Raw genomic sequence first — 6,000 nt, forward strand, 5'->3', positions numbered from 1 at the left:
CCAACAACACCAGCCTCTGAGAGTTCCTCCGGTAAACCATGTGGTCTCACACCTCCATGCCTTCACTCAGGCCGTTCCTCTGCCTGGCACGCCCTTCCCTACACCCTCACCGACACACTTCTTTTTCTCCCATCAGGATAAGGCTGATGGGTTTTCTTTCTTGGGAAGCCTCCCTCAGATTTCCCAAGTCCAAATCAGGGGCGCTCCTCCTGTATTTTCAGGGCCTGGTGCTCACCCCTATTCCTATTAACGAACGGTGCGGCTGCTGCCTCTGTGTGTCCTTTTTCCCCAGACTGTGACCGACTGGAGGGCAGGAGTGATGCTGCTCCATCGCTGTATCTGCAGCTCTTGTAGAGAGCCTGGCATCTGGTAGACTCTTAATAAAAACTACTTGAACTGAAGTGAACTTGAAACCCGGGATAAGTCATTTAGAGGCAAACAAGAGGAAGTAGTAGTAGTTTCTACAACAAATAATAAGCACAATTTCTCTATCAGTAAAATGAATGCAATAGAAGAGGTGATTCTTGGATCACTCAGCTTTAAAATTCCACCATCTATGATCTATGTGATTGGTTTCCCTCGAAGGTAGAACTGACTGAAAACAGGCCTAAGATAAGTGATGACCTGTGGTTTCTATGGCTGTCTTTCCCGCTAGACTATGAAGTCCTTGAGCACAGAGGTCTAATTTTCTTCTATATCCTAAGCACTGTCCAGGGTGCCTGGTCATATAAACACTCACTAAAGGTTTACTGGGTGGGTGGATGGATGGATGGATCAGTAGATGAGTGTGTGGGTGTATAAGTGAGTGGGTGTATGGGTGAGCAGATGGGTAAGTGGGTGGGTGGGTGGATGGATGGATGGGTGGGTGGGTAGATGGATGGATGGATGGACGGACGGATGGGTGGGTGGGTGGGTGGATAGGTGGATAGATGAACTGACAGGCAAATGGGTGGATGAATGGATGGGTGGATAAATAGGTGCTGGGTGATGGAGGGAGGGATGAGTAGATGCGGGAAGTGTGGGTGGATGAGTGGATGGGTGGATGAGTGGGTGGATCAGGGGATGGGTGGGTGAAGAGGTAGGTGGATGGACAGATAGATGGATGGATATGGGGATAGATGACATTTAGATACCATAACAGATAATAGTGGGTTTTTTTAGGAAAACCAGTTGTGTTTAAGGAATACCCTTAACCTTGCAGGATAGTGTCATAAAGATCAGCCATACCCTCCCTCAGACCCTGGGTGGTTGGGTCCGAGCTCTGGGCTGAGGAGCTCACAGCCCATCCAGGTTCAGTCATTACCATGTTCTGACCTGGGAGCTTTGCTACTAGATCAATCAATGCTTTAATAATAAAAACAACTCCCTGTGTTTGTATAGCACTTTATAGTTTTTCAACTATTTTCACATAAAATGCTCCACTTAGACTTCCTGGCAGTCCATGCTTCTTTTGTCTGCATCCCTGAATGTCCAGACCCTGGGCGAGGCCTCCTAACTGGAGTCTGCCCCCCTCTCCCGAACCACGGCGGAAAGAGTAGGGCAGGAGTACAGCACCTTTGACCTGCCCCCAGGCCAACCACCAGCAACCCTTCGCTGCCACCTCTGAGTGCTGAGGCTTCTTTAGCCACCACCAGTAGCCTGCCTGTTGGAGAGAAACTGAGATTCCTGTATGTTATCTGGTCTTTCCATAAAGGGGACACACAGCCCAGTGCCCCGCGCCCTAGCGCCTGCACTGCGGGGCCGCTCTGGGCACGCATCGTTCCAGCAGGCCCGTGGGCTGGGGTCAGTGCCCTCATTCTACAGAGGGGGAAACCGAGTTAGGTTCCAGAGAAGATAACTGGGGTATTTCTGCTGTCAGAGGAGGTAAGAGGCCACGCCAGACAGGTCTGTCCACTCACAGGCCAGTCACCCTCTCCACTCAGCCTCCACCCCTGGGCTTCCTCCCCTTCTAGAGAAAGTACGCTTCTGCCCTCCATCCTGCTCCAGGTGCTCCATAGAACACCCGCCAGCGAAAGGAGTAAGGGAGATTTCATAAGGACAGCTCTACGGAGAAGAAGGGTGGCAATGCTGCCCCTGAAACTCTGAGGCCGCCCAGGCTGGGGAGCGGAGGAGTGGAGCGGCCAGGTGGGGGTGCTGGGTGCCTGGGGTTGGGGGGCTGGCCCAGGCGGTTGAGAGCTGCCATTTCCCTGTCGGCGACCACACGAGCAAGGAGTACCCATCTGAGCCTATAAAGCCGGACCCTCTCATACTGTTTATGAAAATCAAGATATGTTTTGAAATGCTTCTCCTGACCCCTTCTTCATGGCTTCTGTGGGGTGAGAACTTGCTGTTCTAGCCCGCTGAGTCAGTCTGGCTGGGAACGTTCACTCACTGGAGGAGTCAAGGGTTAAACGGAAAGTGCTGACCCCATGACTCAGAAGAAGGCTCGGGAAATGGGCACAAGGTGTCAACACTCTGGGAGCTGCGTAGGTGCGCACACTGTGCAGACTGGAAAGTGCCGTCCGTGTCACCTGGGCAAGCACAACTGGAACCCGGCGGATGAAGGAGAGCCTGCAGACCCCTGCTTGGCCAGAGCTCAGCACCTGAGCCTCGCCCACTGCCCAGGGCTGAGGCGGTGGGTGGAGGCCATCGCCTGGCCGTGTTGGGGCAGGGGTGTGTCCACACAGCAGTGTAGATGATGGCACCATTCCCCCACCAGAGGCTGTGCCTGACACACAGCACACTCTCAATTCAGACTTACTGAATAAATCAGCTTCCTGGCCCCACTCAGAGGAAAAAAAGACCTCTAACAGTTCCTCAAACCCAGAGCCAGCACCTGAGCTGCCCAAGGGAGGGCTTGGAAGTAGGGCAGCCAGGGGGTCTAGCACAGAGGGAAGGAGCAGGCACTCTGTGGCCCCAGAAGACCCACGCTTCAGACAGTGGGGGTAGCACACGACTGACAGAGTCCCAGGGCCTGGCTGGGGACTTGGGCCCAAGCCCTCTGAGCCAGCCAGGCACTGCCAGCCCTTCCCCGGATGCAATTGGCCAATGACAGCTCCAGCAGGGAGCTCCTGGTGGCTCCTGCCCAGCTTGGCATCTGAGATGGAGACCCCAGCTGGCTGAGGCCCACCCACCTGAGGCAGCAATCTGTGGTGGGTTTGTGAGGAGTGTGGCGACCTCTGCTGGTGGCATGTGCACATAGCTCTGCACTCCAGGCAACTTGGGGTGGGCACCGAGGAAGGTCCCAAACAGAGCTTTCACCCAGCCTTAACTTGCCGCCTCCTTCTGTGGAGCCCAGGGACTGCATCTGGGGCCGAGACGCCTTTGTTAACATTTTGCAAGAGTAGCTCCTATTTGGCAGCTTCCTTGAGATTTTTCTCCATTGGGAAGGAAGCTATTATCCCTGTCCTCTGTCCTAGCTTAGGGAGCCTGGAATGAGAGGGCTCAAAGGGACCACAGAGATGCCTAGGGCCCATTCTTATTAGCAAGGGGAGAAGACCTCCCAGAGATGGCGGGTGAACTGCTTAAGCTCACATGCAAGTTAAGAACAAAGCCAGGGGACCCAAACCAGGGTCCCGTTTCAAGGGGCCTGTCACCTCTCATTCGCTGTTGTATAACCAACAGCACAGCTCACCACAGCCTCTCCTGCCTGTCTCCCCAGGTTCATCCCAAACCAAAACTCCCAGCGACATGTGCTCTCCACTTGGCTGCTAAATGAGAACACGCCCCTCCCTCTCGCACACGGCATTCACAGGCAGAGCCAGCGGCGAGGCCCTCACACCCAGCACTTTGATGTCCATAATGTAAAAGGGCAGGCGTCCGCTCACCTCCCTTTCTTTCTTCGCCTTCCTTCTCTCCCGGTAAAGGTGGAAGCCGGAGGGTTGCTATGGACACTGCACTGGGGCTCTCCCTCCTCGGTGATAATCTGTAGCGGCCCTCCCTGCTGGAGTCCCTTCTCTGATTGCCAAGCCTTGGGGGCAGCGGGATGCCGCACAGGAGGCACCAGGCAGCCAGAGAACCTGGGGATTCGATGGGCTAAGGGGAAGGGGAGAGCGACAAGATGGAAATCACACAAAATTGGAAGCAGCCAGCCTGACCTATGTAGGTAGATTGACAAAACCCATGTCGATTTAGCCAGAATTAGAAAAGCAATAGCATCTTCACAGGCTCGCCATCAAATCAGACACTTGAGGGCTGTGGCCGGCACCTCCCCGCAGGCTGCTGGAAGGAGGGCAGGCGGGGTGCCCGCGGCAGTGTGTGGGAGCAGGGCCCGCAGGAAAGACCTGGCAGCCCTTTGCTGTTATGTAAGAACAACCCCAGGGGTCCAGGAACTTTTCTGAGCTGGACTCCTGGCCGCTCCGCTGCCTGTGGGCGGAAGCACCCCAACTCCCCACTGTGACACAGCCCCTCATCCGTCCTCACCAGGAGATTAGGTCACGGTCACCACTACTAGAGCCCCCCACATGAAAACAGCGTGCTCCCCACCCCTTAGGCTCCCACCACATGACCAGAGAACGATCACCTCTAACCCTAACCCTTTCATGGGGACCCAAGCGTATGGCCTCTGCCCACGTGCCCTCCAGGAGACCAGTGAGGCCACAGCTTTTTCTCTGACTCTGGGCTCTCCGCCATGAAGTCAGAACACTGTCACCTCTGGAATGTCCCATAGCTGCCCTCCTACACACCAGACCCGGTCCCCAAGACCATGAGACTCCACACAGCCACGGACTCGGGTCCCTATGACAGGGAGGTCCAGTGTGAGCCTCCTTGCTCTGCTTCCTTTGGGAAGGACACTCCAGAGTCCCCAGTGGCCATGAGGAACCTTTAAAGAGAGGATGCATAGGAAAGCATGTTGGACCTTAGAAGTCACCGAGCCTATGCATGGCGCCTGCCTGAGCACGCCCATGGGGAGGACGGGGCTGGCTTCGCTCTGCCCCGACCACACCACCACCACCCTGCCCACAGGCACTCATCCTGGAGGGAGAGTGTGACTGGACAGGGAGGCTCATCTCCAGCCCAGAAGACCCTTGAGACGGACACAGAGATGTAGATGTAGGTGTGGACACACGCACGTATACACGCCAACGTGCATATACGTGTGTGTGTGTGTGTGTGTGTATTTCTGTGTGTGGGCATGTATTTATGTAAAAAGAGGTTGGGAAAGAGGTAGAGGGAGGTGACCAAATCCCCACATTTACCAGCATCTTTCTCACTTTTAATTTCTACCATGAAATGCAATGAAGCAGAAGGGAAATCGTTCCTGCCCAGGCCCTACTGTGGAAACGCCAAGGCTCACTTTGGGGAGAGGGCCCCAACGTCGGCCCAGGACGTGGGCACAGGGCGGGCAGCTGAGCTCGCTCCCACATCAACTTTACAGCAGGCAGAGCTGCAGCCCACGCCTCAGGGAACCACCATTCACTCCTCGCCCTGGACCACGGGGGCGCTCACGGACAGCCCTCGTCACAGACGTCGTGGTGCAGGCCGAGGGTCTGCCAGACCAGACAGGGGGCTTCCAGGTCACTGCTGGCCTGGTATATGTAGCAGCGAAAAAACCCCTTCAGGCAGAGCCTCACTCCAGGCCAGGCGCCCACCTTCCCACTGCAGAGCCCCTGGCAAGTTCTCCTAATGAAGGAGAGGCACGGAAGAAGCCGGGGGTGGGGGAGGTTCCTCTTCGGACTTGCCACGAGCAGCAGCTCGGAGGACGTGGCACCTCCACAAGACCAGGTGGGGTCGCCACTCCAGGCCTTCCTGGCTTGGCCTCCGCCCTCTCCTGTGGGAACTTCTCTTCCCGTGGGTGAGCTCAGGAGGGAGAGCCTGTGGAGGGTTAAGAGGAGAGAGAACGTTCTGGGTTTCCAGGCTGCCTGTCACTGGTGGGGTGAAGAACGCTGTCCCTGCTGCCCTACCAGCAGCTGGAGCCGGAGCTCAGAATCAGACTCAGCCAGGTTCCAGAGCGCCTGTCAAGCTCCAGGCATCGGGAACTGCTTCCCATTAACCTGTGACACTGGGAGGCGGTTATGTTGT

Source organism: Phyllostomus discolor, chromosome 14, assembly GCF_004126475.2.
Source record: "Phyllostomus discolor isolate MPI-MPIP mPhyDis1 chromosome 14, mPhyDis1.pri.v3, whole genome shotgun sequence".
NCBI lineage: Eukaryota > Metazoa > Chordata > Mammalia > Chiroptera > Phyllostomidae > Phyllostomus > Phyllostomus discolor.